The sequence below is a fragment of the Podarcis vaucheri genome (assembly GCF_965113315.1).
Source record: "Podarcis vaucheri genome assembly, chromosome: 5".
Lineage (NCBI taxonomy): Eukaryota > Metazoa > Chordata > Lepidosauria > Squamata > Lacertidae > Podarcis > Podarcis vaucheri.
In genome coordinates, this window is record NC_138763.1 from 35,074,099 (window position 1) to 35,093,942 (window position 19,844).

The 19,844-nt window shown below is 40.9% G+C and overlaps 1 long non-coding RNA gene across 1 annotated transcript in view; it reads right to left on the reverse strand.

Annotated features, from left to right (window-relative positions):
* Nucleotides 1-7,537: 7,537 nt before the first annotated feature.
* Nucleotides 7,538-19,844, reverse strand: part of LOC309532033 — a 136,719-nt gene continuing 124,412 nt past the window's right edge. Inside the window, exons 4-5 of the long non-coding RNA XR_014219528.1 lie at nucleotides 8,622-8,698; nucleotides 7,538-8,418 (exon numbers count right to left, since the gene is read on the reverse strand). This is a non-coding gene — a long non-coding RNA (uncharacterized lncRNA). The remainder of the gene's footprint in view (nucleotides 8,419-8,621; nucleotides 8,699-19,844) is intronic.

Below are 19,844 nucleotides of genomic sequence, written 5' to 3' on the forward strand. Positions count from 1 at the left end.
TCCGTATCGTTTCTCGTGATATTTATGCAGAGCAGGATGAGATGCTATTCTAGCACTGACCTTAGCCACTCTATTATCCTGGAAAATGTTGCTGCACCTGTTGCCAATTTTAAAATGAGCATTGGGACTGTTCTAAAAACACACACACTACTCAGTTTCTCAGCTCTCCGTAACTCTCTCACACATACTCACAGATTTACAAGACCATCAAAGGAAATATTTCTTCGCCCTGTGTTTGTGTGTGTGCCCCCCCCCGCGCGCCCAAAGACAGAGCTAATTCCTTCTTTATTGGTAAGCTAAACTAAATGTAGCAAAATTACGAATCACTCAGTGCTAGCAGAATACTAGCAAATAAGCCCTAGGCCACAATCCTATGCACATTTACTTTGAACAGCATGTGATTTACTTTTGAGTAAACATCCATTGGATTGGATGATGAAGCAAAAACAACACAGGGTGTGGTGGAGTTAGTTTAAAACCAAAGTGGGACCATTTCAAAGCTGTCATTGATGGGAATTGGAGAGATAAATTTGGGATTCACAAGAATGTCTGTTGAACTCCCACCACCAAGGATATTGGATCAATTCTGCCTTAAAACCTACTCACTCCCTTCTGCAGAGCATAACTCCTTTAAGTATATTTAGCCCTACCTATGTCCTGTCAGTTGTTAAAACAAAATTGAGAGCAGTCTCCCCAAAAGCACATCCCTCCCCAACAGAAAGGACATTATCTTTTATTGGAATAATTTGTGACACATGGATAAAATGCCTCCCCATGAAACTACCCAAAGTGAAATGCATCTACAGCTATTTTCACCAACCTGCCCACTACACTTAGTATCAATAGATATTTAACATGATGGGTTATGCTTGGCAGAGAGAGACCTTACGGCAGGCTTCCTCAACCTCGGCCCTCCAGATGTTTTTGGCCTACAACTTCCATGATCCCTAGCTAGCAGGACCAGTGGTCAGGGATGATGGGAATTGTAGTCTCAAAACATCTGGAGAGCCGAGGTTGAGGAAGCCTGCCTTACGGTGTGGGTTCCTCCTGATTGTCCTACTTGTCATTGTGTCCTTAAGTCAACACCTCCACTTTCTGACCATGCTGATGAGCTTCTTGACTTACTGAAACAGCTGAAGCCCTCCAGTTGGCAGGGGTTTTTTTTTGGGGGGGGTTACTCTAAGACATTTTATGTCCACAGTACTGCCTGTGTACCACATACTGTAGTTATTAGAAATATAAAGGAAGCTGCCTAATACCGAGCCGGATAATTGAGCCATCTATTGTCTATGGTGCCTCGCCAGGGTTTCGGACAGTGTCATCTCCCAGGCCTACCTGGAGATGTTGGAGATAGAACCTGCTTACAAAGCAGTTGCTCTACCACTAAGCTGTGGTACATCTCCAAGAGTCCAAGATATGAGCTCCATCTCTGTGATGGTTTGGAGCAGGGGTTGTCAACCTGATCCCTACTGCCCACTAGTGAGCGTTTCTGGATTCTAGGTGGGCAGTAGGGGTTCCATGGCACAAGCTGAATCCTCCTTCCATCAAGCACTGGTGGGCGGTAAGGAAATTTTACCATCAAGAAAGATGCACTAGTGGGCGGTAAGTATAAAAAGGTTGACTACCCCTGGTTTAGAGGCTGGTGAGACCCTATTATTGGGTTCTCTTCATTTGCACAATCAGAGAATAGCACTCCACCACTTTTTGCAACATCACAAAATATGCTAATGTGCAGCTCTCAGAATGCATGCTGTTCCACTGATGTCCCTAAAAGTAGTGATGTAATTGCTTGTGCAATTAGACCAGCTGTGAGATATCAGAAGTTTCATGCTTTTATCCCCTAGTGCAGCATCCACAACTGTCATTATGGACAGTATAGCAAAATACTTAATAAATAATTCTATGTGATTAATAAACTATAATGTATTGAATTGGGTTACAGTCCTAAGAAGCAAAAGCTTATTTGGATTCCCCACCTCCCTATAGTATTATGTTAATGGACAATGTGGTTCAAGGCAGGCTATTCCTGGAAGATTTATTTCCCACTCAAGGGTCACTGGGTTACGTGACTTCTACCACCTAAAAAGAGCAAAAAATATCCTCCACATGGAGAAGTGTGCAGTTTCGCTTTGATCCGACATGGCTCATTGCTTTTTTGAAATGGAAATTATAAGAGGGAAAAGGTCACATTCCTGCCTTTACTTGGAGTTATTGACATAAGTCTGACATCAGTTGCAGTCAATCTAAAAAGCTCCTTTTTCTTTTTTCCTTTTTTTGCTAGAGGGGTGCATGTATGTGTTGCGCGCACACACACACACACACACACACACATTATAGATTCGGCATATCTGTTGCAGGAATGGGTGTATCCTTAGACATTGACAGCCTACTGAACATATTTGGGTATCACATAGTCAAGTTGAATTGTACAGTGTTGGTGTAAGCAAGAATTTCTATACAATAATGAATTAGAAGCATTCAAACACATTTGATATTAATAAATTTATATATTTAAATCAAAAAGTATCACAATTTCTATCTGATAAAAAGGAACATTAATCGGTATCAAATTCTACAGCTTCTGATGTCCAGAATATTTGAAATCTAAGGGCATGAGGTGATCAAACTTTCTCTAAATCACATGCATTGTGTAGAGGGATGGGGATATACAGTGGCACCTCAGGTTACATACGCTTCAGGTTACAGACTCCACTAACCCAGAAATAGTGCTTCAGGTTAAGAACTTTGCTTCAGGATGACAACAGAAATCGTGCTCCGGCGGGGCGGTGGCAGCGGGAGGCCCCATCAGCTAAAGTGGTGCTTCAGGTTAAGAACAGTTTCAGGTTAAGTACGGAGCTCCGGAATGTATTAAGTACTTAACCCGAGGTTCCACTGTATTTAGTTTTAGCTTTAATGTTGGTAAAGACAATAGATACCCAATATGAGTCATACTTAGAACAGACTTGTTTAAATCAATGGACTAGCTGAGTAAGACTAGCACTGCATACTTCCCATAGTGAGAAATCGCAAAGTGACAGAGCACACATTTTGTATGCATAAAGACACAGGTTCAATCCCTGGCCTCTCCAGTAGTACAGATGCAGAAAAACTCTGCTTGAGGTCTAGACTACTCTTCACCACCCTGGTGTCCTCCATATATTTTGGGCTATCAGCCTCACCCCACTGTAGTTCAAAAACATCTGGAAGACACTGAGTTGGAGTAGACAATTCTGGACTAGGTGGACTAATGGTACTGCTTGGTTTACATCATAAAATCCCATGCCAATTGTTATTTCCGAAGACAATGCCCACTATATCCCAATATATTAATCTTCTCATCATCATTCACAAAGTGCAACTGAAAACATTTATCCATTTCCAGAGCTTTAATTTGATTGAACTAAGTAAATTTAAACAAGAATAGTATCTAGAGGACATTTTGATGACTTTATGCTTTTGTGTCATCTTTAAAAAGTAATTGTCACTGATAATTTTGTCATGTGCAGTGCAATCCTATTGCATGTTTGCTTAGAAATAAGTACTGTTATGTTCAATGGGACTTTCTTCCAGTTAAGAGTGCATACGGATTCCATATCAGTGAGTTGTAGTGTAATCTTAATGATATTTGCTTGGAAGTAAGTTCCCTTTAAATAATTGGAACACATGCCCAAGTACTACATGGGTACTGGTCTTACATACATACGTGATGTATGTTCAAGAAAGTGCCTCAAATTATTATTAATTATTTTCAAGGCAGAATGGAAGAAGGCTTGCCATTTTATTGCTGGCACAAACTGAAAGCTGATTTAGAAACTTTTATTCAGATTGATTCATCTCTAAATCTAGATAGGAATTCCATATCCAACAACTTTTCTGAATGTGCACTGGGGATGCATGGTTTACATTTACAAACAACACATCTTCTAATAAACATAGCATGTTGATTGAGAATGCAAGGATGCTGCTTTTAAGATCTCTTTGTAAATCCTCTGCATGCAATCCTTGTTTATTTACATATATTTACAGTAAAAAATGTGATCAAGTCTCAGTAAAATTCATACCCAAAGGGATACAATCCTGTATTTAGATTCCAAGGATAATAGAGGCTGAAGGGCTGATCCATCCCTACAATCTAAAACAGGACTATTGTTCAGTGGTAGAGTACCGCACATACTTTGCATACAAAACATCCTAGGTACAATCCCTAGTATTTTCAGATAGGACTATAAAAGGTCCTTGTTTTTTTCTAAGCCTGAAGAGCTGCTGCCAGTGAATGTACACAACACTGAACTATATTGACCAATGCTCTGACTTTATATAAGCAGCTTTTGGTGCTTACAATATGGCCAGTACAGTTAGGGAGAAGGAAGCCACAGAGTTCAATAACCCTGGAAATAAAGCAACTGGAAGGCAAAGATTGAGCAATGGCTACCAAACCAGGAACAGGTGGTACATTTTACTGAGGAGGCAGAGATTCCAAGGATTGTGGACAAAACCACTCATATACTTAGAGGAGGGGGCCAGATGTGGGTGGATCTGCCAGGCAAACAACAGATTTTGAGTGTTCTCAGGGATATAGGAATCAGAGCAAAACTGAAACTTTAGTACAACTTGCACTGCTGAAAAATTCATCTTCTCAGTAAACTCTGAAAACTGATGCCATCTACTAGAATGCACTAATCAAGCTGTAGACTATATTAGGCACTATTCAAATTAATAATAACTGCTCCATTATACAATGATGCCATTTCAGAAGCTCAGTGTTGCATAGGCTCTATCTGAGAGTCTCTGTGGCACTGCAAAGGGACAACTTGTCTCTTTCTTGATATCTTCTCTGAATTTTTGTCTACATCTACCTATCTGTTTACTTTCCTAACATATGCTTCTTAAAAAAAAGACTTACTTGGCCTTAACAAGTTGCCATCTGTCCATGGACTTCTAATAGTCTTTAAAAAATGCAGATCATGCTGTTTAGAACCCAGAGATAGAGGTTTTATATTTGCTAATGACAATAAGTGAAGTTCTGTCTAATACAAAAGGGAATAAGCAGACAGATCACCTTTTTCTATAAACGTTCTTTGACATTCAGGATAACACAGAAGAAAATAAACTGATAGAAACAATTGCCTAATCTTTTAACAGCTGTCTGTTATCTCTGCTTCCAGACATTCAGTTACCAAATCATCACAATATTTTTCAGGTGTCAATGTGCATTTTGTCCTAGTATTTCTCAGATGTTTGATGCTGTGAGACCAGAACATGGTGCATAAGAATATTTTTCCTAAGCAACAGATGTTGAACAATACTCTACCTTACTCCTTGGTGTAATCATTGGCTTTTCTTCTGCTACAACCTGCCAACTTTCTCTACACTTGGTTCTTTGGGGAAAATGTCAGAAAAGTTTTCCAGCAGAACATAAAGATTGTAAGAGAATGATGTTTCATTTTCCATTTACACTTTTTTGGTTTTGTTTTTTCTTGTAACAAATGTGTAAGCTTCTATGGTAAGCTTATTGATGTCATTTAGCCCCAAGCAATTAACATACTAGGTGATAGCTGATATCTGAGCTCTACACAAATTAGAGCTAATAGCAAGTACCTGTACAATGGGCAGTCTGTGAACTCCGGTGTGGACTACCCTGATCTGTTCCTCCCACACTAATGTGTTGGTTGAAATAACTTGTTTGCAATAAAATACACAATAACAGATTAAAAGCAAAATGGAATGGACGTGATGAATGAACTTAAAACAAAATTGACATGAACTGGGTGTATAGACTGATCTACCCATCTCTAATTTCAGGCAGCAATTGAATATAGAACAATAGTACTGCTGGGGGTTTTGCTACCGCAGTTGGGATGACATATCTATTCAAACATGTTTATCTGAAATGCCTGCATTCAGGATCCAAAGCTGCCCAGTTGAATCATTATATTCCCTGAACAATGTAAACTGTTCTGACCTTGCAGTCACGGGGGATACAATAGGAACACTGATCAAAAACCCTCCTTTTCAAAAAATACATTTCCTTCACTGAGAAGATGAGCCATCTATTTTTGGTCTTGTTTATGTTTACAAGAAGGAGATGAAGTTGTGTTGGTGAAGTTGTTCTAATCACAATAAGGCAATGGCTACTTCCAAATACTGGAATTGGTTGCTGAAGATGTTCTTCCCATTTTCCATTGCAAGATCTACTAATTTTCAGTGTCAAGGTTTACCAGCAGTGGAATCCACCCAATGGAACTTCCATTAAGGGAAATTTGTCTAGTCCCCTTCCCACTGTGAGTGATAGCTCAGTCATATGGTGCATGCTTTGCATTCAGACTGCTCCAGATTCAATCCTTGGTATCTCAGGGCAGGGTTGTAAAATATGCCTACTGAAATCCTGAACAGCAGCCAGTCAGTGCAGACAACACAGAGCTAAATAGACTAATAGTCTGAGCCAGCAGAAGGCAATTTCCTCTGTTCTTATTGTCAACTTATAAAACCTATTAGTTTATGCAGAGGGTTGCTGGCCAATGCAGGCTGAAATTCCCCAGACTTAAGTTGCTGCTTTTTTGTTTTCTATTTAATTGGTTTTAGGCTGTGTTTATGTAAATCGAACCTGTCTTTACTTATATTCTGTAGATCATTTTATATGCCCAAATTGTGTGAGGAAAGTATCTAAAATATGGCTGGAGACTCCAGCCATGTTTAAATATAGTTGGGGACAATTTTGATATTTTGCAGATACAATCATGCACACAATTGGCTGTGGGGAAAAAGAGTAGTGATACACAACAATTAATTCACAACCCTTCCAAAATGGAGCAGGGGGTATAAAAGAGTGAAGACTAACAGGGAAGAAGAATTGTGTCTTCATACAGCAATGACTTTCTGTTTCTAGTAAAACTTGAGATCCTACAAATCAAGCACAGTAAAATGCCTAAAATAAATGGCTGACAACTGCAGCTCATCTCCTCGTGGCAGGTGATCATATGCCACCAAAGCACCACAAATAACAAGGCAATGGAGGCAGATAAAATTCCAAGGGTGGAATTTTTTTAAAATAACTTCTTGTTTTCTGCAACTAGGACAGTGTAAAGGAATCCTTGAGGAGAAATTCCATATGGCCAATAAAAATGGTTCTGCCTGCCTGTATTGGTTCACTATCTTAACTGAGAATTTGCAGTGTGCTTATAATAAACACAAAGGACAGCACAATGAAAGCTTGAAATGGAGACAAAATTGGGGTAAAATACTACTGTGCACATAATTTAGATCATGGTACCAACTTAGGGCCGAGGTTACCATTCAGCTGTCTGGTTAGTTTGTATTATCTCATGTACTCTGTAATCATTTTTTCCTATGCGTTTTGAATAGATATATTGTATTTTTATTATTTTATTAGTTTATTTTATAATTCGTTGTTGATAAATGGTAGAGTGCAACACCAGTGCTGTGGGAAAACCTTTTATAAACACATTCGAACAACAACAACTTTGCAAGTACATTTAGGATACTTTATCAGTAAATTTCATTGACAAAAATAGGCACTTGCAACACCCCAGTACTTACACCAATAATCAATGCTTGGGCCATGCTCACTGTACATTGATAAAGGCTCAGTTATATCCACTGTGTGCCATAATAATTTGCACTGATAGGTTTAATATGTAGAAATACAAATTTTCAACCTGTTAGCGCCTTTTCAGAAGACCAGCATGTAGAGCAGCAAGCTTTGAATGCAGGTGCCAAAGCCCCCTTCTTCCTTTTCTGGACATGTTTTCTTTTGCCATTCCAAACCATACCTTCCACAACACTGGACCTTGTAGTGCTTGGTGGATAACTATGGTGAGGATGAGACCTTGGCAGCTTCCTTGAAGGCAGAACAATTGGTAACTTTTTTCAGGGAGCTCCCAGCTGGAGGTCACAACCTTACCACCATCCTTGAACCCAGAGGCTGAGGCTCCTTCCGTACCTCCATCTCCGCAGCAATGTAGAATTCAAATGTTGCAAAACAAGGTAAGAGTCCTTGAACAAACCTGCCAGCTACTTCAGGTGGTGTAGGAGGACTCAACACATTGCAGGTTTTGTCAGCCCACATAAGGCTTCCAATGGTTTTAATTTCCTGCTGAGACAGCATCTTCTTATAGCTACTGTAATAAGGCAGAGCTTCAGCCAGCAGGACTTGCTTGGAGCTGTCCAAGGTCCTGTTTACGTCTGCTCTCTTCATAACATAGCTTTTGACTGAATTGTTCTTGCATTTCTGCCTGCACTGATATGGTCCAAAGGAAAGTAGAGTAATACAATTGGTACCTGCTCGGCTGAAGGATTTGCCAGAAGGAGGTGTACAAGCTGTCATCCAACTGTCTTAGGGACTCCATTCCAGATCTGTGTAGGGTTTACTCCTTAACCTTTTATTCCACTGAGGTTATCCTGCAAGGCAATGGGGGTTTAGGACCAGAGTTTTCCTTCTCGTAGATGGACTACCTTCCCAGGCCGAAAACCCTCCACATGCTCCCCACTTCCCTTTACAGCACATGAAGTAAATGCCTTCTTGACCATTGGACCTACTGTTGGTCTTATTTGCTCAATCTGCCAAAGGCTGTCTTCACATACAGGGGAAGTCTCTAACTCACCAAGGGCATGAGACCCATCATCGAATGCCCTGTAAAGCTCCAGCACATGAAGAACTCGGTGCACCTTACTGGGTTACCTAAAGAAAGACATTGTTCAAAGTGAGAATTGAATGCACAGCCTCAGTGCTGCACCATTCTATATCATAAGTAATACAGTATTACATCACTGGAGTTCCTTTTCAAGTCTTCCCATGACTACAAATTGCCCTATTTTCATCCATATTTTTTGCTGCTGCCCAGCCATATTGGTTTCCTGATGACAAACCAGGTCAGCTTTTAGATGTTGTTAGACTAGGCATAGGCAAACTCGGCTTTCCAGATGTTTTGGGACTACAATTCCCACCATCCCTGACCACTGGTCCTGTTAGCTAGGAATGATGGGAGTTGTAGTCCCAAAACATCTGGTTTGCCTATGCCTGTGTTAGACTATAACTCCCATCATCAGTGCTTTGCTGTAATTCAAAACATTTGAAGCATCTTGAATGTGGAAAGCTGCTCCAAATAATCCTCAACTCAATAATTTTGGGAGGAAATATAAGTTAGAAGAAGAAGAAGAAGAGTTTGGATTTGATATCCCACCTTTCACTCCCCTTCAGGAGTCTCAAAGCGGCTAACATTCTCCTTTCCCTTCCTCCCCCACAACAAACACTCTGTGAGGTGAGTGGGGCTGAGAGACTTCAAAGAAGTGTGACTGGCCCAAGGTCACCCAGCAGCTGCATGTGGAGGAGCGGAGACGCGAACCCGGTTCTCCAGATTACGAAGACTACCGCTCTTAACCACTACACCACACTGGCTCTAAACACCACACTGGCTCTAACACCATCATTTATGTTGAGAGAATGGAAAGAGAAGAATGGAGTGGAGACTATATGACTCCAACTCCCATTTTGACTCAGCCAGTATATGAATAAAATGCATTATTTCAACTACAAAGCAGCAATGGATTTTAGTGATATTAAAAATAGTCCTTTGCTTAGCATAATACATTTTTAAAATGCTAATGATTCATAATGGTGTTAAACTCATCAAAAACTCATCAAATTTGAGACCTTAATTATATATATATATATATATATATATATATATATATATATATATATGGGGGGGGGCTGGGCTAAACAGTTACCTTTATTCTACTTCTATATGCTCCATAATGGTAGGTGAATGATATACTGCTTAGGCAATCCAGCAGTTGCAGGTTAAGATAATTTGGAGGGTACCTTGAGAGGGAGAATTCCCCTCTTAAAGGTCCTAAATCTGTTCTTCCTTTCATCTGACTGTTTCAGCTGTCTATCATCATTCTGAGTTTACATTACATTACATTTCCCTGGGAGATAAAACTCCCCTTTCCCCATCATAGTTGCTTGCAGATTCCTTCCCTGTCACAATGTCCTTTTTCTGATGGTGGGATGTTGAAGATGAGGCAGAAAAGAGGGAGGGGAAAGTTCATGACAAAACTCTTCCACCATAGCTTAGCAGTGTGCATTTTTTAATTGACTAATAGTTATGCCAGTTTTCCTCCACTATGCTGGTCTGTAGAGAGAATGGTGTAAGCTTCCCATGTTCCTAATATATGTCTGTATCATGCATTATAAACAGAGGTTTATAAAATTTCCTATATTCTACAAAGTTTCAGTGCACTCTAAAGGCAAAGATACCATCCAGTTTCTTCCATTTATAGAAGCTTCACATAAAAATGAATGGCATCAGCCTGCTGTGAGTTCCTATGCAGTCAGTCTGTACCAAGAGGATGACCATGTTGACCTCATTTGCCAGTTCACCCTCAAGCACTAGGAAAAGGTACTACCCTGCTGCTTGGAGAATAGCTTAGTAAGTCCTGCCCTCCTCCCTCCAGCCCTCACCCCTGTCGTTCTGCAGTACATGCCAGAGTTTGAACCTGAAGCACTTTTTTTGCCTGAAGAGTATAAGCAGTGGGAGTGCTTTGGTTTGGAAAATTATGTTTTGTTAGAGTTTATGGAGCACTGGTTGGTTTTGTGGGCTGCTGAACATTTCTTGTTGTAAGGAATGTAAACTTTTGCTGAACTCCTGGTGTGTGCTGGCTGCACAGCAAGTACATTAGTCTATCGGTTACGAAAGCAGTGGAGCCGATGTAACAGCAAAATGAAATATCAAGGCAGCTGTGCAGTTGTTCAGTAAAATACATTTCCTTTACCTCCATGGCAACATTTCTTTTTATTTCAGGGGTCTGTTGCTCGCCCCCATGTGGTGGGTCATCCCCTGTAAACAATAGGCAGCAGCAGCAGCTTTGTAAACAATGCATCTTCCCACCTATGACTGTTGCTTGTACAGTACTTCATCTGTTAATGTCAGCAGCTGAGAAACTGGACACTTTTAGAAAGCCTTGACAATAAGAATAAGGTGTTCTCCTCCAATGCATGCTTTGACATAATAGCATCTAATTAAAAAATAATCATAGAGAATAAAATATCCAATTTAAAGGCTTCTTATCAGATAACCTGATGTTTATTTCTGTTGTTCATTAATCAGCCACTGTGATCTTGGTTGTTTTATATTTGGCCTATGTTTTGAGCTAAAGGATTTTAACAGTTGTTTAATGCTGCTGCCTTTTATTAATTGTTGATTTGCTGATGCTTTAATAATATTGTGAGCTGCCTTGGTTGAGCTATGTCCTAAATGTGACATAGAAAGTAATAGTGTGTGCTTTTGTGTGTGTGTGTGTGTGTGTGTGTGTGTGTGTGTGTGTGTTATGTTGCCTCTTTGATCAGTCTTATCCTCCCCAAAACCGATTTTCCTAGAAATATCTATTGGGATTTTGTTACATGAATTTACAAGTAATGGATTGTTGCACCCTACATTTCAGGGTATTAGAGCTACTAGCAGTTTCATGTGCTTGTTGGTTGCAAATTCTAAGGGGGGAGGGAAAGCACAGCTTTGAAATCAGTGGTTCAAATCAATGTAGTTATCAAAGGCTCAGCTCACCATCTTGATTCATAATGGCATCCAACTATATCCAAACATAGCCCAAAAACCTGCTCCTTGATGTCAGGAAGCAGCATGCGAACTTTGTTTAAGATAACATAAGAGGTGTCCAAATGCATAGTAAATGTCACCCTCGATAGCTCAGCTGGTTAAAGTGTGGAGCTAATAATGCCAAGCTTGCAGGATCGATCCCTGTATAGGACAGCTAAATATTCTTGCATTGCAGGGATTTGCACTAGATGAGTCCCTTCCAACTCTACAATTCTATGATTCTATGAACAGACAAATGACTTTAAGACACTGCCTTATCCCTTATACACTCAGTATATCACTGCTGTCTGCAGCAATGTTTCTCCTGCAAGTTCCAATTATCTCAGAAGTCTATTGTGCAGTAACTTGGAGCAGTGTTTTTTGCGTGGTGGCCACTGTTCTGTGGAATAGCATTCCCACTGAGATATGACGCTGAGAAGTGTGCGCTACCCACACTTTCTGGCAACAATTGATGACATTTTTGTTCCAGCAGACTTTCACAGCTGGGCAGATGGGCCTTTACTGTGAATGCCTATTTTGTATGGTTCTAGTTTTATTTTAAATGCAAGACAATTAACGATGATAATTATAACTTTCCAAAATAAATAACAGATTGGTCCCCTTAAAGCTGAAAGAGTACATACCAAACTCAAGGCTATGGGGATTGATTATACATATATTCTGCACATTTCAATGCCTTGTACATCAAGTTATTAGGGTAAAGTTTAGGTACAAAACAGCAGCAGAGTGTATTGATTCTTTTCCAGTCATCAGAGGAATACATCAGGTTTCCTTGCTGGCTCATCTTCCCTTTAGTCTATTTTTTGTTCAGCATTGTTAATTTCCTAGAGTCGTTACCTCTTCTCCAGAATTTCAAGAAAGACCATTACCAGCTACTTCAGTCAAATCACATGGGTGAGATGCTTCCAGTGTTATAAGTGAGGGAAAAGGCTCAGTTATTTCTGGTCCAGTTTAGGATGGCTAAGGCACAAATTGCAACTTTGATTTCAAAGTCAGAATTCAGCAGAGCTAATGGAGATACAAACTTATTTGTTCTGTGTCTCTTGTTACAATTGAAGCAGGACTGAAAAATCCCACTTATCAGTGCTTGCACCAGGCGTTTTACTGCCCAAAGCACAACCCAAGTGACCCACCCCCTGAACTTAAGCCAGCATTTTACAAAGTCCTGTTGCACTCATGGTGCTACTTAAAGGAAGTTGCCCCCCACTCCAGTCCATGGCAGAACTGCCCCTGTATTTCTTTGAACACTGTGAGATCAGAACCTCTTGTCTGTCTTAGGAGAAACAGAATTAGGACTAGCCAGGAATTCGGCACATAACCCTAAAGCAATTATGTAAGTGCCTTGTCAGAAACATAGTATAATGAAGAAGGTCTGGGCACATTTGCTGAATGTTAGTTAGCCTAGTTTCCTTTTTAAAAACAAACAACCAACTGAGTTTTTAAAAAGACACCTGGAGCATAGGCAGCAAGGCAAATCCAGGGACAAAATATCTGCTCTGACTGGTGGTATGCATCTCTCTCATTTTCTCTGAAGAGGTACATGAAACAGACTTACAAGGAGAAGCATGGCGAGCCATGTCTATACACCCTCCGAATTAACTAATTATCTGAGAACACACATAGCAGTGTTCCATTACATGATTTTTGAATGACAAAAAGGGAATTGTACTAGGAATAAACATTATACGGAAGATGATCATTTAACTTTACTGGTCCACTATTATAAGATGATGGCTGAAAGAAGTATAAAATGCTGGCATCATTTTTCTTTTTAAAAAATATGCTAAACAGTTTCTTCTCAGAAGACTTAAATAATCAATATTTAATTACACACACTATAGCTTATGCAACAAAGGCTATTCCTGTTATACATACATACCTATCCACCTCTGCTGTCACCCTGCCAGTCCCTTAATTCTTACAATTCATTCCACTCTTCTCTCTCCTTAGACACATCTTAATTTAATTATTGCAGATGATGTAATGTTTTTTGAAGCATAACTTTTCATCACTGCGGGACAAGCATTTGATAGAGTCTGGATTTCTCATGTCGTCCATCAGCCCCTGTTAGCTTATCATTAAGTTTCTTTGTAAGGACAAGGAACCCTTTTCAGGCAAATGACTTTGGTCCTCTTCATACTTTACATTTTTAAAGGGATACCCTTTATTGTTCAGACCACAAATATAATATGCAAACCTTATAAACATGTGCCTTAACACAGGTGACCAGAATTCCCAGTCAGCTGTAGCTCCCTGTGGCATGTAGCTGGGCTTCTTTTTCTGACATACCTTTGCTATGTGGTGAATGGTAGCTCCTTGAGTATGATGGCAACATACAAGAGTAGATTCCAGGGGAACTGAAGTAGACATGATGGACAATGGCTAGATAGGATCATAGGAGTCTGACACTTAAAAATGGACGACCCACTTCAGAAGTTATCTGATTCTTTACTTGCATGTATCCCTAGCTCTACCTCTCTTTCAAATCAGAACCAGTGAAGGCGGTGAATGTCCTGTGTGAGTGTCTGGAGGCGGTTGGAGGATGGATGGCGGCTAACAGATTAAGGTTGAATCCTGACAAGACAGAAGTACTGTTTTTGGGGGACAGGAGGCGGGCAGGTGTGGAGGATTCCCTGGTCCTGAATGGGGTAACTGTGCCCCTGAAGGACCAGGTGCGCAGCCTGGGAGTCATTTTGGACTCACAGCTGTCCATGGAGGCACAGGTCAAATCTGTGTCCAGGGCAGCTGTTTACCAGCTCCATCTGGTACGTAGGCTGAGACCCTATCTGCCTGCGGACTGTCTCACCAGAGTGGTGCATGCTCTGGTTATCTCCCGCTTGGACTACTGCAATGCACTCTACGTGGGGCTACCTTTGAAGGTGACTCGGAAACTACAACTAATCCAGAATGCGGCAGCTAGACTGGTGACTGGGGGCGGCCACCGAGACCATATAACACCGGTCTTGAAAGACCTGCATTGGCTCCCAGTACGTTTCCGAGCACAATTCAAAGTGTTGGTGCTGACCTTTAAAGCCCTAAATGGCCTCGGTCCAGTATACCTGAAGGAGCGTCTCCACCCCCATCATTCTGCCCGGACGCTGAGGTCCAGCGCCGAGGGCCTTCTGGCGGTTCCCTCATTGCGAGAAGCAAAGCTACAGGGAACCAGGCAGAGGGCCTTCTCGGTAGTGGCACCCGCCCTGTGGAACGCCCTTCCAGCAGATGTCAAAGCGATAAACAACTACCTGACATTCAGGAGACATCTTAAGGCAGCCCTGTTCAGGGAAGTTTTTAATGTTTGATATTTTATTGTATTTTTGTTTTCTGTGGAAGCCGCCCAGAGTGGCTGGGGAGGCCCAGCCAGATGGGCGGGGTATAAATAATAAATTATTATTATTATTAGGGTCAGTCACGTGGAGCTCCTTGAGAATGCTTGAACTGGCCTTTGAGTTCTGTGAGGCACTGAAGTGTGGCACCAATATCACTCTCTGGTATAGCATCAATATTTGTGGAGTTGGGATAGAGACAAAAATTTACCCATAGAGACAAAAATTTACCCATTAAGTCAGTGCCCAGACCCAGAAACTTAATCATAGGCACCATGGAACAGAGATGGTACTGGAAAGATGAGGGAAAGCTCAGGAGAATGCAAATTGGCATGTTCAAATGCAATTCAAGAAGGTCAGAGGAGTCAGACAGTCTAAGGGCAGGAGGGAAGCAAATGAACTGGTTGAGTGGAAGGCTGAAAGGGACCCTGGTAGAATGCAGCAAGGAAACAAAGGAGCCTTGCTGGATCAGGGCAAAAGGCCTATCTATCCAGCATCCTCTTCTCACAATGGCCAACCAAAAGCAGAGGCAGAGGCAGTTTTAGGGCAGTGCAACCAGTTTGGCTGCACTCAGTGCTGTGCTGCAGTGGGCACCACAACAATGCTGTAGAACGGTGCATAAGAGGTGGGGGGAATTTTAGCATCGGGAAGGGCATTGTTGAAATTTGTTAGCCATTAAATTTTAATTATTGTAGCCCACCTGGGGGCTTTAGGGTTAACATCAGACAATATATTATTGAATAATAACTAATACTACTTCACTGAGCTAGCCACTATGACCACAAGGTCTTGTTCCAAATAAGTAGCCACCAGTTCAAATCCCATTAGCTGTATACAGGCAAACCCCTGCTCAGTGCTATGTCCAGTTCTGTCAAGTGATGGCATTCCTCTCCTCTGAAATGACCAATTTGGGGTCTTTGTGTGGGCTATTGTTCACACTCTGTGGGCAGAGGCTAGTGAACTTCTTTCCCCATCCAGCACATTCATATCTTACCCTGCATAGTGAATTAGGGGTTGCAGATCTAGTGACTAAGCCCTCATTATAACAGTAAAAGACCTATGCAGCTATCATTTTAAAAAGCAAAAGAAATTGGCAATAATATGCCAGGCAGTTGTTTGCTTAGAACACAACAACAAACTAATAACTTTATATTGTTCTACATCATAAATATGGAACGTTTTTGAAAATCAATATGTTTTGGCATACTGTAAAAAAATAAAGAAAATTCTATATTTCAAAGCATCCACCCTCTTAAGACTGTGAGGATACTAGAGGTTTCAATGTGATTCTATTCAGAGCAGCTCTTTGAATGAATATGAGTACAGTGGTACCTCAAGTTAAGAACTTAATTCGTTCTGGAGGTCTGTTCTTAACCTGAAACCGTTCTTAACCTGAGGTAGGACTTTAGCTAATGGGGCCTCCCACTGCCGCCGCACCGCCGGAGCACAATTTCTGTTCTCATCCTGAAGCCAAGTTCTTAACCCGAGGTACTATTTCTGGGTTAGCAGAGTCTGTAACCTGAAGCATCTGTAACCTGAAACGTCTATAACCCCCAAGGTACCACTGTAGAAACCTTTTTTTTGGGGGGGATGATACAATGTACCAACAACTTGAAGTGCTAATTGCCTTTTTGCAAAGTTTGTAGTTTCCCTCCCTAGTTTGCTTTCGTTCCTAGAACAAACCTGAGTGATACTTGCCTGTTTGCTTTGGATTTGGGAGATCTTGCAAGCGATGAGAAATGGCAGATGGGAAGCTAACTCTGAGTGGTTTAAGAAGCAATAAAACAATTGATTGGTATGCCTAATATTTACAAGACAGGTCTGAAGGAATTGTTTTTGAAGAAATATGTGCCACAAAAAGGAGCATAATTCAAGATTCCTCTTGTCTCTAATGTGTTTTCAGTGATTTATTCCTAGTAGATACATAAGTTTCTGAGTGCATAGCATTATGTGAATCCATACATCTATCAGAAATACTTTTATACACATCTGAGGAATAAGTATGCATAATTTATGCAGATGTAAACATATTTCACATGAATTGCATTATATCTGACTATTAATACAGCTTGCCTAGTTTATCACAACAAATGCTCTTTACCTGTTCTTCCTAAAACTTGGTATTATAAATTATGATGTGCCATATGCACTCCACTATCAAAGATTAAAATTACCAAGGGAGTCAGCAAGGAGTTCAATGATAATTACGTTTTTCTCCCATCATTGCCTTTCTTGGTTGGATGCTTTTTCATAACGAGGGATAGTATTATTCACTGTTCCTTGCTGTGGTTCCATATATCAGACTGAACACATAATATACCTTTCTCTCTATGAACTTGCCTGAGATTTCGACGAATGTGGTGTGTGGCTTTTTAATTTTTCTGCCAACGCAAGAAAAAAGAAAAAAAGGCCAGCACTTTTCAGATTCACTTTAGCAATTGTTTGGCATCCTTACCTTCTTCATTTGAAAGATTTATAAGTTACAAGCTAGCAGTATATTTCAATAGAAGAAAAGAATAAAGTCTCCCAACATTCGTGCAATGGAAATAAATGTTTTGAAGGCTAATTACTACATATGTAACAAGTTAATTATTTCAAGCTAACAGAAAGCTGAGATAGCAAAGAGTAGTTATAAGGAGTATTCAAATCTTCCTTTTAAAAAGGGTGAGTAACTGATGTGTCAGCCAGCAGGCTGCTAGATGAAAGGAATAATAGCAGTAAGTATGCACTTGGAATACATATGATAAAGACAATGGTCATGATTGTTTTTTCTCCCACCTGTACCACTTAAATCCAATTACTTGAGTATCTGGCTATGCATTAATCTCAGAACGCAAAACTAATATAGCAATTTAGTCCTCCACACTTGCCACCCTACCTCTGTAGAGAGTAATTGTTGTGTTTGTCTCTGACATTAGGTAATAGAAAATAGGTAAAAACAATGACTTCTCTTGGTATAATATGCATACTATTGGATTGCTTCAAACCCATGAACAATGGAACTGGATAAAGAACAGATTATATATACATCAAGTGGTGGACAGAGCTAGGTAGACAAAACTATCTGAAGTCATGGCAGAAGCACAGAACATGACCCCATAATTTATTGATCTAATTTTAAAGTAGTTTACTAAAGAGAGCATACTATGTCTCAAAGGAATTACATGTTAATGGCTGGTTCGATTTGGAGGCGCTAAGAGAAATCAGACCTTGACTACTTTTCCATAAGAGGCAGACTGGATGTGTTAGAATATGTATGAGTAAGAATGACTATCCGCCTTTAAAGCCAACTGACTTTAACGGACTTGTAATGGGAAAACATGCCTTCTTGCTACTATAGGTGATATTTCAGACTCTTCCACTCTGTCCCTAGCAAGAAGCTATTTTGGCTTCAGCACTAAGGACAACAGGAATATATCTTAAGGGAAAACTAAAAACAATTAAAAACCATTCTCAACACTACCTGAGGCACACTTTACAATATGGTCACATTAAGCAGCTATATACTTTACTAGAAAACTGGCCTACCTATCTGTCTGCCTTCCAAAATCTGATGTCCTCCACAGATTTGGGGTTGCAGTTCTCATCAATCCCAGCCAGCATGACCAATGGTCTATTCCAACCAGGACTGGCAGTAAGCTCTAAAGCAGAGTTGTGTTCCAAGCCTTAATACCTAAGGTGCCAAGGACTGAACCTGGACCTTCCTGCATGCAAAACATGAGCTCTACAACTTAACTGCAGGGCTTCATGTATCATGGCGACAGAACAGAGTGGCAGCAGCATCAATCACTACTGCCAGTCTGTTTTATTGATTCCATCCTACAATCTAATGCTTCAATGTTGGAAGAGCCTCGTGTAGAGTGTCATGAAGAACTGTTTCACCATGGATAGGTCTGATTTCTTGAAAAATAGGTCTGCTAACTTGGGCAAATGTCCTGCTGGCCAAAGCTGCTGTCTCGGCCTCCAGCAGTAAGTGCAGGGGCAGAAAATCTACCAAAGGTTACCAAATGGCAAACCTTATATATCAAGGGGAGTGCATCCCCATCAAGAACTGGCTGAAACTCCATACTAGGAGATCTCCCATTCCACCCAACAGGGGCACCAACTAAGTGGGGCCCTGGGTGCCTGAGCAACCACAAATTGTAAATGAAGGGGTCAGGGGGCCTTCAAGATTCTACTCAGGCATGCTACGGGATGTGCTGACATCACTTGTACATGCTGCTGTGACATCAGTATGCCCTAGGCACCTGCTGCCACGGGGCCAAGGCAACACACCTATCACCCAAAACACCTCTGTTTTCTTGGAATTAAGCTTCAGTTTCTTAGTCCTTATCCAGCCAATTATGTCCTCCAGAATCAGATGAAAAGAAAATGCAGAACTGCATGTCATCCTCGTACTGATGACAATCACGCTTGAAGTGTAGGACGAGGTGGAACCTAGTCCCCATTCCACATATAGAAGCTGACTAGACTGACAGCTGAATCTTTTTTCCACAGTCGTGACAGGATAGCACCTTGCACTGCATCGGAGGCAGAAATATAGTTTAGGGGCCAAGAGCTCTTCCCTTCAACAGAAGTCAATGGTAGGCAATGGGCCTTAGGAGCAACAGCTAGGGGTTGCAACTGCAAGCTCCAAGCTTCTGCCACCCTAGACAGTCACCTAACATTGGCTAATGGTACAGATGGCCCTGATAACAATCTAGCCCAAATATCCAGATGATTGCTATGTAGATCAGGAATGGGGGATGGAGAATGTGTGGCCCTCCAGCTGATGTTGGACTCCAAGTCCCATCATCCCTGACCATTGGGCATGCTGTCCTATATCATCTAAAAGTCCATAGGTTCCTTGTATCTGATGTAGATGTTAAATAACCTAGTCCAGTGCTGA